This window comes from Bufo gargarizans, chromosome 10 (assembly GCF_014858855.1).
Source record: "Bufo gargarizans isolate SCDJY-AF-19 chromosome 10, ASM1485885v1, whole genome shotgun sequence".
NCBI classification, from domain to species: Eukaryota; Metazoa; Chordata; class Amphibia; order Anura; family Bufonidae; genus Bufo; species Bufo gargarizans.
The window spans coordinates 131,840,944-131,860,444 of record NC_058089.1 but is presented as its reverse complement, the minus strand read 5'-3'; the positions used below and the strand labels follow the sequence as shown (position 1 = coordinate 131,860,444).

Below are 19,501 nucleotides of genomic sequence, written 5' to 3'. Positions count from 1 at the left end.
GATCACCAAAGATGAAAAAAGATCTGAAGTCGCCAGTGAGTCCTGCAACAATCCAAAGACTATGCACTGAAGCCAGTGATCACCTCCAGAAAGAAGATCTGAAGTTGCCATGAGCACTGCTACAATCTAAAGCCAATGATCACCTCCAGAAAGATGAAAGAACATCTGAAGTCACCAGGGAGCTCTGCTACAATCAGAAGACGATGAAGTGAAGCCAAGTTACCACCAATAACTCCCTGCAAACTCTTGAAAAAAAGACGTTGCTGATAAGGTTCAAATTTGCCAAGGAACCCCTTGGCTGGCCCAAAGAAAAATGACACAACATTTTGTGGACTAATAAAAGCAATATTTTTCTTTTGGGTCTAGTGGCTGTAGACAGTATATCAGACGCCCCCCGAGCACTAAATTGAAGCCACAGTACACTGTAAAGCACAGTGGGGCAGAAATCCTGATTTTAGGATGGTTCTCATACCATGGGGTTGGGCCTATTTTGCGCATAGATACCTATAATAAAATGATGACATCGCTGAAAGAGGACACAATGGCAGCAATTCATTTATCGCGTATGAGAGAAAATAGATCAGTTTCAATAGGTCAGAATTCTGTAGGAGATCATGTTTCCCTATGCTGAAAAAGAAATGCCGTTTAATGGGTGTTTTATCATGACAGTGACCAATGGCACAGCAGTAAGGGAACAGCATCCTGGTCACAGACAGACAAGATTGAGTAATGAAGCGGCCGTCCAATCCCCAACCTCAATGCCAGAGAATTTGTGGGGTGACATCAGAAATATGGTTTGAGGTATAATATGAACTGTGGAATGTAGCCCAATCCTCCTGGACTGGAAGACCTGGTCAGAGGGGCCAGAAGCCGGTCGACTCTATGCAACACAGTTGGCAAGCAGTTCTCAGGAACAATAGTTAGGCCTCCTTCACACTTCAGTGTTTGGTCAGTGAATTCCATTAGTCATTGTTTTTAGCCAAAACCAGAAGTGAAGCCTGTACAAAGACAAGGTGTCACGTACCAGGGACCTGACCAGCCCACCACGTCACGTGACAAGGGTTGCCCAAGCCCTTCAGGCCGATTCACCTCACGCCCTCACACGCTGTTACGCCCTACGCCGAGCCGTAACTTGAGCATAAATTGCCACCTGAAGCCTGCAAGCAAACCCGCGCACTAACACGAAACTTTGACTACAACCACCCGTCAGTTATAAGGTGGACAGGACACCCCTGCACCACTCGCAAGCAGACACCCACACGATAGCAAGCCTCACGTAAAACCACATACCGCCTCAGACTGCACACACACTCTTCATGGAGCGAACAGGTTCTTAAGGTTACAAGACAAACCATCAAACTTTTAGGTTTATTGTATAAAAAATAGACAGCATGTGGTTATAAAAAATGATTAACAAGAGACAAACATGAATGGCAAACAATTGTAAAATAAACAGGAGAAAACAAAAAGTTCTGATACTTAGCAGTTGTGTGGTAAAAGTCCTTTCCTCCCCGGAGATTTGGGCAGAGTACTGGTGCACAAACCAATTCGATTGGATCTCCCACTTTGTGACCCCCAAATATCCAGGGATTGCATGTTTATGCCTTTCCTCTGGGGCAGGTCTGGGGGGGATTTTCACTCCCACCGCTGATTCGGCCCCTCTGGGCGAGCTTCGATACCCATGCAGCAGGCCCCCTGGCCAACTAGGGAACTGGTATGAAAATATAATAAAGATATCTTCACCAGGGCAACTGGGAAACTACAGACCCCAGACCTTCTTCAGAATTCATATCTCATCGTTCTGAGTCCTAGCATATCACGTCCAGGAAGATGAGTTCCTTATTTTAAGAAGATGAAGGCGAGTTGATATGCCATGTCTGGTGTCCATGTGATGCCCCCATCTTACCAGAGATGATGAGCTGGGTTTTGGAGACGTCAGCCCCATCCTGAACAAGTTATGAAGGATTACGGATTATGGTTCATTCTTTGGTATGAAGCCTCCATGCTGACACACGGCCCCGGAGAGTCTGCTGTCCCCTGTCCTGAGTGTGACCAGCAAACGGGCCCGTCTTGGTTAGTATCTCTGTGCTAACTACCCCCCCGGGGACCAGGCTGCTGTTTACCCGGGTATGAGGCAGACATCTTGGTCTATATGCTGCCTTCAACCAATCCATCAATGGCTGCTGGCCTGGAAACACAAATACATAAATACATTCTGTATATGAATGTGAATCACACTGGACTATGTTACACTATGACATATACCCATAAAACATATAATATCACAGCAAACACTATAATAACTAGTAATGAGGCGGTCCTTATTCCTGACACAAGGTATAATGGAAAGATCTGCACCTGCTCGGTGATATACTTGTCACTCTGCACACCTGAATGAATTGCCCTGCAGATCACATTCATGGGGCTGTCATACAGTCTTGACGAAAGAAGAAACCGCCACTTGGCATTCAGCACTCCTCCTGTCTGTCGCTCAGGATTGCATGGACAGTTCAGACCTTTATTCAACTGGTTAAAATGGACTACTGCTGGCAAACTGGTACCGTACAGAAAAACACAAGTTTTTGTTTTCTCTAAACGAATGTCGATTACATCCACATTCAGTCTGGGATACATGATGACTTAGGCCACGATGCAAATCGCATAGCCAAAGGACACAATATATGGTGGCCTCCATCATAACTAATGAACGTGAGTGGAGTGACATAACAAGTTGCCATAAGCAGGACACAACAGTCACAAGAAATCCAAACCGGCTTGATCCCTTGCTACAGTCATGTTGTGTTCACAGCAGGTTGGTTTTAATTTATACAGTTTAGGCTACTTTCACACTCGTGTTTGGTGCGGATCCGTCATGGATCTGCACAGACGGATCCGTTCAGATAATACAACCGTCTGAATCCGTTCAGAACGTATCCGTTTGTATTATCTTTAACACAGCCATGACGGATCCGTCTTGAACACCACTGAAAGACAATGGAGGACGGATCCGTTTTCTATTGTGCCAGATTGTGTCATTGAAAATTGATCCGTCCCCATTGACTTACATTGTGTGCCAGGACGGATCCGTTTGGCACAGTTTCATCTGCAGGCAGCGTTTTGGTGTCCATCTCCAGAGCGGAATGGAGACGGATCGGAGGCAAACTGATGCATTCTGAGCGGATCCTTTTCCATTCAGAATGCATTAGGGCAAAACTCATCCATTTTTGGACCGCTGAGCCCTGAACAGATCTCACAAACTGAAAGCCAAAACGCCAGTGTGAAAGTAGCCTTAATTAGTTGCGATACAGGCATGTAATAGGTGTCGTGTCCCCCTGCATTAAAGAACTCGCATCCCATTGAAGTGAAAGAGCTTTACCAAGGAGCTCCAGTAACACGAGAAAACACAAAGGAAACAACCTAAAGTACAGTGTGAGGCCAAGTGTATGTCTTCACCTTAACCCCACATCCATATGGGCTTGTATAACCCATCCAAGACTCTGGACAATAGTGTGAAGCTGGTCCCCTCCTGGAGAGCCCCTTCCATTGCTTTGTTCTTCAGTGCGCCGTTCTTTGACTTTTAGATGTTCCCACTTTACAGTTATAGCACAGGTACACATTCCTTAAAGTGCCTGATGGCGGGATCTGCATGAGGTCCACATTCCTTAAAGTGCAAGGTGACGTGATCTACATAAGGTCCACATTCCCTAAAGTGCCTGCTGGAGGGATCTTCATGAGGTCCACATTCCTTAAAGTGCAAGGTGACGTGATCTACATAAGGTCCACATTCCCTAAAGTGCCTGATGGCGGGATCTGCATGAGGTCCACATTCCTTAAAGTGCAAGGTGACGTGATCTACATAAGGTCCACATTCCCTAAAGTGCCTGCTGGAGGGATCTTCATGAGGTCCATATTCCTTAAAGTACCCAGAGACAGGATTCCTTAAACTGCATGTGGACTGTCACTAATTGCCGTTCTGTACTTGATATTGTACGTCCTGAGAATCCGCAGTAACCCACCTGCATTCCACACCCTGAGCCTTGTACTTCATGTCTCACTTATGTCATCCACCTGAGTTGTCAGCCTTGAGGAGCCTCAACCGTCCCATGTGACTGCACACACACAACTAACGAGGTCTTCATCTACATAATAAATAGGCCAGAAAATGGAGGAAGCTGCCAAGAAATGGACTGTCCTTCAAGTGAACCGTGCTGTGTGTTCTATGCAGACATTGATATCCTAGATTTCCATTCCATGTATCTTGAGTCATTGGAAGACTGTCACGTGGAGAATATGATGCCCACGGTTTGAGCAGAATTAATTCAGGCACTGCTGTGTGTTTGTGCAGTAATGTAGACGGTAATTGGCTATACTTTTTGATTGTGAAGGTGTTTTATTCACAGATTTTGATCACATTCATTCTTCAGAGCGCCTTTCCATGTTCAGTTTTAACAGAGTAACACCAGTGCAGAGTGGAGAGGCGGTCCATTGAAATAATATTGCCAGAGGAGATTGTTTACTTAAAGGATAGACCACACATGTATTGGTTTGGACCGAATCACACCAAGGGCACCATCAGGCAGATCGGGTGCACCCTCCTGTCACTGCCTGGCCCTAGGTAGCATCAGTCTGAGGATTGTCACTGTGATAGATAGTGGAGATAGTGTGTATATATATATTCACTTTCTATACTCCGACTCGCACCACCAGCCTGATTGTTAGATTTGGTGGAGAACCAATGTTTAAATAATATTTAATATAATGTTCTTAACGTACTTTATTCAGGCAGTTAATAGTTTGCACATGTAGTACGCGAATTGGTTACCAATTAGTAGTTAATCACATTCGTTCTTCAGGTACATTTCTCAATCCTTCACGATTTGCAATGAGCCCCCTATAAGTAAATAGACCCAGTCCTATGACTTTCCCCATAAAATATTCAGTTTTCCACAGCCTCACTGCTATGGTTCCGGACCATTAAACTGACACTGGGAACTGCCTCTGTGGAGTGAAATGTTTGACTCATTCATTAATGCATCGGTGACTGTAGCCAAAGCAGTGATACACAAAGCAAGTGTGTCCGGCACACTTTGCGAGGAAACAGTGTGTGTAGGACATAGCATAGCTCCTGGACGACCCTACGCTAATTATCCGTGTCTGCATATGAGGCAGCGTAGTGACAGCACGTGGGTGTCGAGCAGGATGGGATCAAACCAGGGACGAATACTGCATCCCAGGCTCTACAGCATTTAACTCCCCACAAGTGTTTAATGGGAATAAAGAAGGTTGGCCGTTCCCATTAACTGAAGCCGTTAATGCAGCATTTTATTTCTGCGTGCTTCCAATTCATTGCCCTTAGGTTCTTACTTTTTGCATTATTTTATTTTATAAAATACTCAAAGTTCTTTCATGAAAACATAAACAATTCTGATGTCTATTAGGGAGCCTTCACACATAACACATTTTGTTGTATAAATTTTTGTAACTAAAAAGTTTCCATTCATTTGAATGGAGTTTGCACAAATCTATGCGCTCGCCGCCAGAACATCCTCATTCAGATCAGTGGCACTGATTCTCAGTCACAGAAAGTTCTGCAACAAAATCTACCACATGTGTAGGCGCACCTACTAAGGCTACTTTCACACTGGCGTTTTGGCTTTCCGTTTGTGAGATCCGTTCAGGGCTCAGCGGTCCAAAACGGATCAGTAATGCCCTAATGCATTCTGAATGGAAAAGGGTCCGCTCAGAATGCATCAGTTCAGTCTCCATTCTGCTTTGGAGGAAGACACCAAAACGCTGCCTGCTCCAAACGGTTTCTCTGGCACAATAGAAGATGGATCTGTCCTCCATTGACTTTTAATGGTGTTCAAGACTGATCCGTCTTGGCTATGTTAAAGATGATACAAATGGATCCGTTCTGAACGGATGCAGACGGTTGTAATATCTGAACGGATATGTCTGTGCAGATCCATGACGGATCCGCACCAAACGCGAGTGTGAAAGTAGCCTTAGTTGTTTGACTGCTATAAACATATTCATAGTTGATCCATGGACAGTTCTAGACAAGATAAAGTCTCTATAGACCTTTCCTTTCTTCCTGAATTGAACATATACTATATTGTTGTACTGTACATAGGAACAGTATTATAGCAGTTATATTCTTATACATAGGAGCAGTATTATAGTAGTTATATTCTTATACATAGGAGCAGTATTATAGTAGTTATATTCTTGTACATAGGAGCAGTATTATAGTAGTTATATTCTTGTACATAGGAGGCAGTATTATAGTAGTTATATTCTTGTACATAGGAGCAGTATTATAGTAGTTATATTCCTGTACATAGGAGCAGTATTATAGTAGTTATATTCTTGTACATAGGAGGCAGTATTATAGTAGTTATATTCTTATACATAGGAGCAGTATTATAGTAGTTATATTCCTGTACATAGGGGGCAGTATTATAGTAGTTATATTCCTGTACATAGGGGGCAGTATTATAGTAGGTATATTCTTGTACATAGGAGCAGTATTATAGTAGTTATATTCTTGTACATAGGAGGCAGTATTATAGTAGTTATATTCTTGTACATAGGAGCAGTATTATAGTAGTTTTATTCTTGTACATAGGAGCAGTATTATAGTAGTTATATTCTTGTACATAGGAGGCAGTATTATAGTAGTTATATTCTTGTACATAGGAGCAGTATTATAGCAGTTATATTCTTGTACATAGGAGCAGTATTATAGTAGTTATATTCTTGTACATAGGAGCAGTATTATAGCAGTTATATTCTTATACATAGGAGCAGTATTATAGTAGTTATATTCCTGTACACAGGGGGCAGTATTATAGTAGTTATATTCCTGTACATAGGGGGCAGTATTATAGTAGGTATATTCTTGTACATAGAAGCAGTATTATAGTAGTTATATTCGTGTACATAGGAGCAGTATTATAGCAGTTATATTCTTATACATAGGAGCAGTATTATAGTAGATATATTCCTGTACATAGGGGGCAGTATTATAGTAGGTATATTCTTGTACATAGGAGCAGTATTATAGTAGTTATATTCGTGTACATAGGAGCAGTATTATAGTAGTTATATTCTTGTATATAGGGAGCAGTATTATAGTAGTTATATTCTTGTACATAGGAGCAGTATTATAGTAGTTATATTCCTGTACATAGGAGCAGTATTATAGTAGTTATATTCTTGTACATAGGAGGCAGTATTATAGTAGTTATATTCCTGTACATAGGAGCAGTATTATAGTAGTTATATTCTTGTACATAGGAGGCAGTATTATAGCAGTTATATTCTTGTACACAGGAGCAGTATTATAGTAGTTATATTCTTGTACATAGGAGCAGTATTATAGTAGTTATATCCTTGTACATAGGAGGCAGTATTATAGCAGTTATATTCTTGTACATAGGAGCAGTATTATAGTAGTTATATTCCTGTACATAGGAGCAGTATTATAGTAGTTATATTCTTGTACATAGGAGCAGTATTATAGTAGTTATATTCCTGTACATAGGAGGCAGTATTATAGCAGTTATATTCTTGTACACAGGAGGCAGTATTATAGTAGTTATATTCGTGTACATAGGAGCAGTATTATAGTAGTTATATTCTTGTATATAGGGGGCAGTATTATAGTAGTTATATTCTTGTACATAGGAGCAGTATTATAGTAGTTATATTCTTGTACATAGGGGCAGTATTATAGTAGTTATATTCTTGTACATAGGAGCAGTATTATAGTAGTTATATTCTTGTACATAGGAGGCAGTATTATAGTAGTTATATTCTTGTACATAGGAGCAGTATTATAGTAGTTATATTCTTGTACATAGGAGGCAGTATTATAGCAGTTATATTCTTGTACATAGGAGCAGTATTATAGCAGTTATATTCTTGTACATAGGAGGCAGTATTATAGCAGTTATATTCTTGTACACAGGAGGCAGTATTATAGTAGTTATATTCGTGTACATAGGAGCAGTATTATAGTAGTTATATTCTTGTATATAGGGGGCAGTATTATAGTAGTTATATTCTTGTACATAGGAGCAGTATTATAGTAGTTATATTCTTGTACATAGGAGGCAGTATTATAGTAGTTATATTTTTGTACATAGGAGCAGTATTATAGTAGTTATATTCTTGTACATAGGAGGCAGTATTATAGTAGTTATATTCTTGTACATAGGAGGCAGTATTATAGCAGTTATATTCTTGTACATAGGAGCAGTATTATAGTAGTTATATTCTTGTACATAGGAGGTAGTATTATAGTAGTTATATTCTTGTACATAGGAGGCAGTATTATAGCAGTTATATTCTTGTACATAGGAGGCAGTATTATAGTAGTTATATTCTTGTACATAGGAGGTAGTATTATAGTAGTTATATTCTTGTACATAGGAGGCAGTATTATAGTAGTTATATTCTTGTACATAGGAGCAGTATTATAGTAGTTATATTCTTGTACATAGGGGGCAGTATTATAGTAGTTATATTCTTGTACATAGGAGCAGTATTATAGTAGTTATATTCTTGTACATAGGAGCAGTATTATAGTAGTTATATTCTTGTACATAGGAGCAGTATTATAGTAGTTATATTCTTGTACATAGGAGCAGTATTATAGTAGTTATATTCCTGTACATAGGAGCAGTATTATAGTAGTTATATTCTTGTATATAGGAGCAGTATTATAGTAGTTATATTCCTGTACATAGGAGCAGTATTATAGTAGGTATATTCTTGTACATAGGAGGCAGTATTATAGTAGTTATATTCCTGTACATAGGAGCAGTATTATAGTAGTTATATTCTTGTACATAGGAGGCAGTATTATAGTAGTTATATTCCTGTACATAGGAGCAGTATTATAGTAGTTATATTCTTGTACATAGGAGCAGTATTATAGTAGTTATATTCTTGTACATAGGAGCAGTATTATAGTAGTTATATTCTTGTACATAGGAGCAGTAATATAGTAGTTATATTCTTGTACATAGGAGCAGTATTATAGTAGTTATATCCCTGTACATAGGAGCAGTATTATAGCAGTTATATTCCTGTACATAGGAGCAGTATTATAGTAGTTATATTCCTGTACATAGGAGGCAGTACTATAGTAACACATGTAAATGATTTTCAGCCACCGATGTTGGTAAAATCCATTCAGTTTTATTTCTTCTCCATTAAAAAGCAGTTACAAAATGGTAAGTACAAACCTGGCCTTACATCTTCAGACGCGTTTCGGGTGCGTGTCTTTTGCACCCTTAATCATAGAGTCACTAGATGACTACATCAGTCGGGTTATATAGTGGAAAAGGTGGGAGGGACACACCCAATAGGTATGTTTGACATTGAAGGATACAGACCACTCCCAAAGTAACTCCTTAACCACCATAGGAAATTAGAATGTGTGTGAACAGGACCCTAAAGCAACAAAGCAAAATGAACACAAAATCTATAAAACATAAAATTTGAAATCATTGTGCACTGTCACAACAATATACAGGACAATCTCCAAACAGAAATAATTTAATAATGTAAAATTAAATACTGTTTTCTGTTTAATCCATGGTGGATACATGATTTGATCTTGAACATCCAAAAAGCCTCACGATTAAAAAGTTTCCTCTGAAGATCTCTGCCCCTCTAAGGTAATCTTATTTTTTCAGTGCCCTGTACCATAATGTGACTCCTATCCCCTCCACAATGATGTAAGACATGATGGGAAACTGCTGAAATGGGGCGCAATGAGTTTTTGTTTCTGTTATCTTGTTTATTGCATCTGACAAATGCCATCTAATCCTAATTTATAAAGGGCCGGCTGTGCACCCTACATATTGGAGTCTTTTGCAAGTAATCAGATAGACTACACCACGTGTGTTACAGTTGATGTAGTGTGTGTTCATGTATGTTTGCTTACGTGATTGGCTGAGCTGCAGACATTGTGGCCAAGGCTTACTCTTACCAGTGCTGTTATCTCTGAATAAACCCGGGGATAAAATATTGCCCAGTGTCTTTGCTCATCTTGCTACACATTGAATTCCCATAAAAGTGTATAATTAATTTATCTGCAAAATTTCTCTCTGGTTTACAATTAGGGATCGTATCCAAGGGCCTCACCTTCTCCCCTACATGTACTTTTGATTTATATAATGCCATCTTAGACGTAAATAAGTTTGCCAGCAATATCACTGCCAGGAAGCACTTTCTGAGGGATAACAATCCTCCTGAGATGTTGGATGGTGGGGCTGCACCGGACGGCGCTTCCAGCAGGAGTTTATTGCCTTTATTTTTCCAGGAATTGAAAGTCACATGTGATTTACAAATGTTACCTAGTGATTCTGGCCCTGCCAAAGATACCAATATGTCTACTGCCTTTGTGACCAAAAAAAACCCTTGTTTTATCCAGTTAACGCCAGGTCACCAGCTCTTGATCGATTTCAGGAGCTGGAAGAGCAGGACTTGGTCAAATCATGTGAATAAGTCTCAAACCAATAAAAAAAATCTTTCTAGAAAGGAAAGAGTTGCCCTGACCGTGTTGAGCAAACTGCAGACAAGCGGGGGTTATTGTTGTTTTGGATGCAGGTCTGTACAAAAAACAATGTTTATCAATGTTACAAGATATGTCAACATATAAAAAATTATTGTCAGACCCTACACAAATAGTCAAACAATCAGAATATTTGATTCCTGCACATTGAGTCCTTCTAATTTTTCATGCCCTGCCCAAGGTTCATAAAAATTGTCCCCGTCCCCCACTCAGACCTATAGTCTCAGGCTCAGATTCACTGAGTGGGCTGATAGCCTACTCCAGCCATTGATTGGATCCATGCCTGGTTTTATACGAGACACAAAGCATGTATTACAAGCAATGCACAACCTCCAGTGGGGAAAAGCGTTTCTATGGGTGACTGCCAATGTTACGGTATTATACATTTCCATATCCCAAGATCAGGCTATATGTGCACTATAGTGGTTCTTGTCAACATATAGTGATTATACTCACTTTTGCGCGATTTTTTTATGTACAGCCATACATTATTTGTTGACGCAAAATTATTTTATTTTAGAAAAAAATGGCAGCTCTCACCTGCTTCACTTGTCAGGAGCGCGGATACAACTTGGACACAGCCATCAGTAAACTGAAGAAAAAGGTATGGGATCCAGCTCCATAAAGCAGGTGTTTCTTTATTTCATGCGGTTAAAAAATCCAACACTTAATGCACAGTAAATAGTCTACACGTTTCGAAATATAAAATACCAGTCCTTACTCATGACAAACATTACACATACTTCCTGCTTACTTTATACTGCTATCCCACCAATCCTAATTAATTGGGATGTCACATGACCTCCAAAGCATGGAAGTAATTAAAAACCAAACAGAAAATTCCCAGACAAAAACTCCACACAAAAAAAATTATAATTATAATAATTATCTCCATAAAAAATAAATCTATATGCAATGGATATATGTCCTATCAGTGATATTGCAGAATTAAATCATGTTTTTTCATTTAAAGGGGTTCTGCAGTTTTTTAAAATTGATGATCTATCCTCTGGATAGATCATCAGCATCTGATCGGCGGGGGTCCGACACCTAGTAACCCTGCCGATCAGCTGTTTGAGAAGGCCGTGGCGCTACTGGCAGTGCCGCTGCCTTCTCAAACAGCTGATCGGCGGGGGTCCCGAGTGTCCAGAGGATAGATCATCAGTTTTAAAAAAAAAACTCCTTTAAGCCAGTGGGGAGCAGGTTCCTAGTTGAAACATCCAAAAAGCTTCTCTGCTGAGTAGCTTTCTTCTGTGATCTCCACCTCTTTCAGAAGTGGTAACCCTTTCCACCCCTTGGACCATTAACGCTGTTGTATCACCCTCATGTGCAAAATGCAGGCTGGCCGCAGAGACATTGCGAGTCTTGTACTGCGGCACATCCGAAATCTGTTTGCGTATTCAAGTTTTAATTTCAATTGGTTGTACAGCCTACTGTCACGGAAGGTGTACAGAAAACTAGAAGACGCAAAATGAAGATCCGACTGACTGGATCCAAAACTAAGGAACAAAAGGTATAGCCCTGCATCAGACCTGGCTCTCTCCCTGACTGCTCAGCCTATGCGAAAATCTCAATGGTAGATGATCGCATATCCTCGTACCTCGACTGTATAACACCTGAACACCCTATAATAGTGAGGGGACACGACCACCGGCTCCCTACACTCCAAACAGGAAAATACAAATGAATGAACAAAACTTATCTGTAGAAGACTCAGTAGTAGCATCCAGCATGCATACACTCCAGGAAGTTGTATAAACCGCAAAGTGATGCAGTATGGGAAGCGATTTAAAGGGATGCAATCAGTGCAACTACATGACAGCTGAGAGAGGGTAACGAGATGAGAAAATGAAAGCAAACCAAAAGGAACCTCAAGGAGGAGGTTCTGAAGGTCATCTGTCAGAGCTTCTCAGATGTCTGGTGGTGACACCTACATATTGCAACAAACAGATGGTGCACGTAATTGCATAAACAGCAAACTTCATATTGCAGTTTATGTAAGATTTTGCCTCATAACATCTACCATTTGCCGTGGATTGAACGATCTCATTAATACTCATGTGGTCACAACAGATGCATCTCATTTGGCCACATTTGTAGCTGCCTTTAACTGAAAGCCACATGGACTTATTAATAGGACAATCCCGGAACATACTGGGGCTGATCATCTGTCCTATGGTGGGAGCTTTGCGGGCCACACATTGTATGCCTCATGTTATCAATCCAGTCCACTCCTTATCATAATTTAAGACTGGAAGGTGGTGTTCGATAATTTTACATATATCCCTGTACTCCTCACTATATTTGGTAACAAAGGTCACCATATTTTGTTGGGAGTAGTCTCTCGTTATCCGCTTTTTACATGGATCCTGTTTTGAGGGAAAAGGTAAACAAAATGCACCTGAAAGAGGCGGAGATCACGGAAGAAAGCAGAGGAACCTGCTCCCCACTGGCTTAAATAAAAAACATGACTTAATTCTGCAATATCGCTGCGCTAGATCGCACAGGGCACAGGCTCTTTTATTTGCAACAACACACTGATGGGCAGAAGCTTCCTTCCCGGCAGTGTGTTCGGTGATGTCACCGGCTATGATGGGCGTGCTGTAGCGCTGTCCTAGCCTGTTTTACTGGCTAGGGCAGCACTAAAGCCCACCTATCAGTGGGCTTCCTGGTAGCCCCATGGAGAGCCCGGGTCGTCACCGGAACTCCACAAAATGCCTTTGCCCTGCGCGATTTAGCGCAGGGCAAAGGAGAGCATCAGAGCATGAACTGCTCCGATGCTCAAGTCAGGGGGGCTGCTGGGTTGAAAATAGAGGTATGTCCGGGTTCAGCTCTGAATCCAGACAACCCCTTTAATTAGGGTTGGTGGCATAGCAGTATATAGTAAGCAGGAAGTATGTGTAATGTTTGTCACCAGTAAGCACTGGTATTTTATAGTCCGAAACGCATAGACTATTTACTGAGCATTAAGTGTTGAATTTTTTAACCACATGAAATAAAGAAACACCTGTTTTTCTGAGCTGTTTTTCATACCTTTTCTACAATTATTTAATGTTTTGCAATTCGTACTATTTACAAATTTCTGGTGCGTCTATAGGGGACGAAGGTATCGCTATCGATTGCAAATATCTTCATGTGTCTGTGGGAACATCACTATCTGTTCTTTGACAATAATCCATTTATTGACCACCTGCAGTGGTACAGTCGCTACATCGATGACCTGTTTATAAGGGTTGGGGCTGTAGTGACCAGAGTTCATAAAGTACATAAATAATAACACAAAAAATGTGCATTTTACATATCACTGTGATCCCATGGATCTCATGAAATTGATCCCAATTTCTTCTACACGGCAGACAGTTTTTATACAGGTTTGTAGGAAAAATAGCTGATTGAGCTTGAAATATTACACACTCTTTCCCTAAAGAGAACCTTTCTGGTAAATTTTTGCTGCCCTTTCAGCAGATTGCAAAATTATTGTTTGCTGGCAGCAGATCATGCTGTCTAATCACAATCTGCTGCCCGCAAACAGTGATTCAGTATGGGGGTGAACGATAGTATTAGCCATCACTGCTCCCCATACTGTAGAGGAGATTGCTGCATGTAATAGCAGTGGTCTCCTCCGCTAGTGAGCAGGCGATTGCCATGAAGAAACGCTTCCCTCCCAACAATCGTCTTAAAGATCTACGAATCTAATGTAAGTCCTAAGAGGGACAGTGCAAATCCTGCATACCCCAAACACACACAGTGATTGATGGCCTCTTGTGTACATACTGATACAGAAAGTAGACGGAATAATCAGGCATCTTCTCATTGTCTTTCTAGGAATCCTCTCCTAGAAATCACTTTTATATCCTGATCTCAGGGCAACATTAATCACGTGACAGGTTCACTCTAAAGGGGTTTTCTGCTTACACAAAAAAAAAAAACCCTGACTCCTCCAGTGTCACTGTGATCTGCGACCCGCACTTGTGTTTACATCCCGGCATTTACATCCAGGGCCTTGCGCGCTGGCTGACGCTGTGTGTGATGTCAGGTCCCTCCCAGTGCATGCTGGGAAGAAGACGCCATCCGTCTCCTGCGGACTTCATCAGCCAGCAGCGCACCCTGCAGGAAAGGTAAGTATATTAGCGGGGCCCGAATCTACCGGGGGGTGGGGGGGGTGTATGGCTATGGCATTTGGCTGATGGCGCTGGCTGGGGGACATGGATGATAAGGCAATGGCATGGGGCTGATGACGCTGGCCGTGGGACACGGATGATGCCAATGGCATGGGGCTGATGACGCTGGCCGTGGGACACGGATGATGCCAATGGCATGGTGCTGATGACGCTGGCCGTGGGACACGGATGATGCCAATGGCATGGGGCTGATGACGCTGGCCGTGGGACACGGATGATGCCAATGGCATGGGGCTGATGACGCTGGCCGTGGGACACGGATGATGCCAATGGCATGGGGCTGATGATGCTGGCCGTGGGACACGGATGATGGCAGTGGCATGGTGCTGATGACACCGGCTGTGGGACATGGATGATGATGATGGCCATGTAATTTGTATACATACAGAAGAAAATAATATATTGTGATATATTGTTATATCGCACATGCTTCAAATGATTTCACAATTTAGTTTTTTGGCCATATCGCCCAGCCGTAACACAACATCATAGCTGACATCACATGTACAGGGCAGAGCCCAGGAGAATGAGCACTGGCCTCAGAGGTAAGGTCATTGATGGTATTGTGTTGACAGAGCAGAGCCTTACAAGCCTTACCTCAGATATAGACGGGAACCAACAGAGCGTGAAATGTCACATGACCGCAATGGAGCGCAGGAAAATGGGCCTTTACAGATAAATAGTTACTGTTAATAAGTCATCGCATGTGTTGTTTCCTGTGAATTGATGCTGACAATTGCAAAGCCGGTATACCCCAGTAACTGCCTTGACAGTTCAGACAGAGTCCATTGCTCAGCAGGGTGCCAAATAGCATCAGGGAAAGCCATTCTCAGGGGTATGTGCTGCCTCTCAGCAAAGCAGGAAGGAAACTAGAATCTAGAAAAGTTAATTAACAAACTTTGTCCTAAATGTTTTTTCTGTGTAACATAGGAAATAGAACTTTATTAATGATGTTTGTAATAATTGCCATTAATTGTGGAATTGTGTTTTACGTTCTTGCAGAGGTATGTCTGGAGAGATTTAATACACTCCGTACTGACATCGTTTAGCTTTCATCTACTGGAATCATTTCCTACTAACGGCTACGACTGCTCTGCACAGAAGTTTTGCCTTGCACTTAATGTCTTCAAACTGTCTTTTTCCACAATCAAGAGTTCTGTAATTGTGGAAAGTCCAGTAAAGGAATAAATAATCATTAACTTGGAAATAATCAATCAGCGACATTATTCCAATCAGTTTGAACTTCAAAGGTTTATTTTGGACATCCCAAGTCTGAGAAAAGCTGTTTTGTTATATAGCAGCAGGTCTGGCACCCAGACATGAGGTCTAAATTCTGTCATGTCCCACGGAAAAGAAAGAAAAACATCCATTTGCAGAGTCTGCCACGCCACGGGATCTGGGTCCAGAGACAATACCAGAGAAGGGGGAAATTCAGTGATATCATTTTCCGAGAAAGAGCTGGCCAAGATCTTGCCAGTTTTGAGACCACCCAATGCGAAGGAGCTGCTGTTCCAGTATTAGAGGAACTCATTTGGATAAACATCTCATTTGTGGGGTAAAATAAGAATATATGCATGAGAGGTAATTTTTCTAGTTGCAGACCTGCTGTTACCTTTCTCTCATATACCGTACAATATGTATCCCTGACTATATATCCCTGGTTTTCAGTCCATGAAAACCCCATGACTGACTTCACTTCATTCAAAAAATATGCCTGCAAACAGCTGTAAAGTCCACTACCTGTTGTAATTTCCCTGAAAACAGAGGATCAGAAGACTGCTGAAAGGAAGTGCGGGCGTTTCAGAACTAGCAGGGATCATGAGCCTGATAACATAACTGTTTCTACACTGCACCTGAACATCACAGGAGCCTATTCTGTAAGTGTGATTTATCCCTCCTTATCAGCTTTCTGAGCTCTCCAGAAGAAAACAAACACAGTGGGAAGAGAGGTCACTGCATGCAGTACTGACAGAAGGTAGACACCCCTTGCTTCTGACAGAAATGCATCTTACTGTGCCCCTGAAAGACACTTAAGGGACACCCAAACATAACTGTTTCTTCACAGTCTTAATTTTGATAATTTAGGTAGGTTTTAAAACCTTTCACATAGAGAAGAATCTGATCACTAGTCTGAACAACAGTCTTAAACATATTTTCTCATCATATAAAATAATAGTATGTCCCTAGGTAATGCCATCGCTTTATGATTGGTGAGGGCCTGATCCTGACAGTGAGGCATTACACTGGTTGAAAGCTGCACCACCTTCTAACTTGTCCCTGCAGAACATGCCCCCAGCAGTGAAGAGATCTGCTGCCGGACCATTAACCTTTTAGGCACCACTTTACATTTCTGTCATAGACTGGTTGCTTGGGTACTTGTGTGCTGAATCAGAGCTGCATCCTCTTCATTATCGGGACTGTTGAAGGCCTTATAGGTTGTACCCCTATCTATCATATTCCATCATCTTATAAGATGGAAATAACCTGTTTTTATTTTATTTATCTGCTTGTGCAATTGACTGACGGTACAAAGCTTTACTGATATACTCCTCTATGCCCATATATGGCTCTTGTCCAGTGACTTGAGTTTTTATATATTGGGCTCATTTTTTACTTTTCATTCTGCCCAGTCTATGGCTGTGGTGAGAATCTGGGAATCGACCACTAAACCTGGAAACTTTCCTATAATGACCTGATGCTGTCTAATCAGTTTTATTACCAGTCACACCAGTAGAAAAGTGAAGTCATGGCAGCCCCTTACCTGACAATGAATTGTCCAGGTCCGCAGGAGTTGCCAGGCGTCCAACGATGAAGTCTGCAACAAAAGAAAAATCCTGTTAAATCAGAGTGAGACATTCTCACGTTTCCCGCAGATCTTCTTGCATCCTAGCTAAATATAGATATGGAGATTAGAGACGAGGAGCTGCCGAACCAGATCACTCAGCCTTTTGGCTCTGGATCATGAAATAAACTGCTCGTAAAATGATGTACAGTGCCGTGCCTTCAAAGGCAAACGCTGGAAAGTTCAAATAGATTTGAACTTTCAGCCTCACTTTGTAATCCCTCAGAGACAGAGGCCGACCAGCACATGTGAAGGCAGATTGACCCTAATTCTGAGCCTGTGTCCTGGGTTGTGCTTCGGGGCACAGCGTATCCGTGACTTATTATGATCACTCTACTGACCAGACAGCAAACTGAATATTCAGCAAACATGAAGCACAATCTAGCCAAGTCAGTTCCTCCATTGCATGCTGGAGGCAGGCTGATCACATGAATAGATCTGCTCATCTTTTGTTGTATCTCTAGGTAAGAATTTATCAGCAAGATGCATGCATGTAGACTGGGCACACATGTATTCTATTGACATACAGCCTATTTGGCTCTGTCTCTGCCATAGCTTCCAGTCAGCACCCTACTATTTTGCTGTGAGAGGAGCAAGGAGGACCTCTCCGTCTTTCTATCCACATGTCACAGTCGCTTTCGCCCACAGCATTTGAGGGTTAAATGGACACAGCGCTTGTTCCAATCACAACCATTGCAACCAATGACAGGCTGTATGTTACATGTGGCTTCTAAAGCAGATGGCATGGGCTTAGCTCATCAACCTTCGCCATGTGAGTGCATAAGTGTATGTTGGCTCACTTTAAAGACCTCCTACCTGAACCCTAGATATGCAGGGCAGGAAGGAGTTAATTAAGACTAGCCATCAGCTTCCCTGGCAATAACATTTGTACTTTGTACTTACAATGGTAAGTAACCAGGAGTAATGGAGTAACCAAAGTGGACAGCATTTTTAGGTCAATGTGTGGTCAGTTGTGAACCACACATAGACTTATGAAGATCTGCAACGTGAATGATTATCTATAAACTTGTCTTTTCATGTCAGTGATGAGTGACACGATATTTATCAGTGGTGTTGTATATGATTTCCAGTAACAGTGAACAGTTTTGTTATAACTGTGACCATTTTGGACAATCTAATTTTGTTTGAAGGCTTCCTTGACGAGCAGCTGATCTATGGCAGCAAGATGCATCCGCCCGCCGCTGCATCTCCCCATCACGCGGATCAAAGCATCAAGTGACAAGGGGCGCACCCAATAGCAGGCCACGACAGTGACCAGCCCCCTTACATCATGGGTGATGTCACCCGCGATGCCTGTTCACTGTCGTAGCCTGCTTGTCCCTGGATGCTTTGATCCGCGTGATGGGGAGATGCAGCGGCAGCCGCGCAGGGATCCGGAGTAAAGCGGTGCCTGGGAGCAGGATATGATCTATAGGAGGGGCCTGGGCATTGTGGAGGGCATTTTTAGAATTGGATAACTCCTTTAAGCAAGACTGACTCCGGAGAAAGTGGAATCGCAGGGGAACAAATCAAATTAATCTTATTCTCTATATCTTTCCAGTAAGTTTGAAGGAGTGGGCATGACCAGCAGATATGAAACCACGGCCCAGGACGTCTACCACACCTCCAACATACATAGCAACTGAGGGTGGCATTTTAAAAACAAACAATGTCAGATGACCTATATTATACCAATGAGTTTTCCTGAGTGCGTACACACCACGAAGGACCATGTGTACTATGTAATAGTAACTGGGATAGCTTCTAGCTGAGGCCAGATCCCAGTGGGGACGGAAAAATGCAGGAGCGCACAACTAGGGATAAAGGAAGAAGGCATCATTGGGGTGAATGAATCACCATGTACAGTTGCAAGAAAAAGTATGTGAACCC

The 19,501-nt window shown here is 41.8% G+C and overlaps 1 protein-coding gene across 1 annotated transcript in view; it reads right to left on the bottom strand.

The window, feature by feature from the left end:
- Positions 1–19,501, bottom strand: part of ZNF469 (zinc finger protein 469) — a 425,851-nt gene that overhangs the window by 303,173 nt on the left and 103,177 nt on the right. Inside the window, exon 2 of the mRNA XM_044270254.1 lies at positions 17,531–17,584. The gene's annotated coding sequence lies outside the window, so the exon portion shown is untranslated. The remainder of the gene's footprint in view (positions 1–17,530; positions 17,585–19,501) is intronic.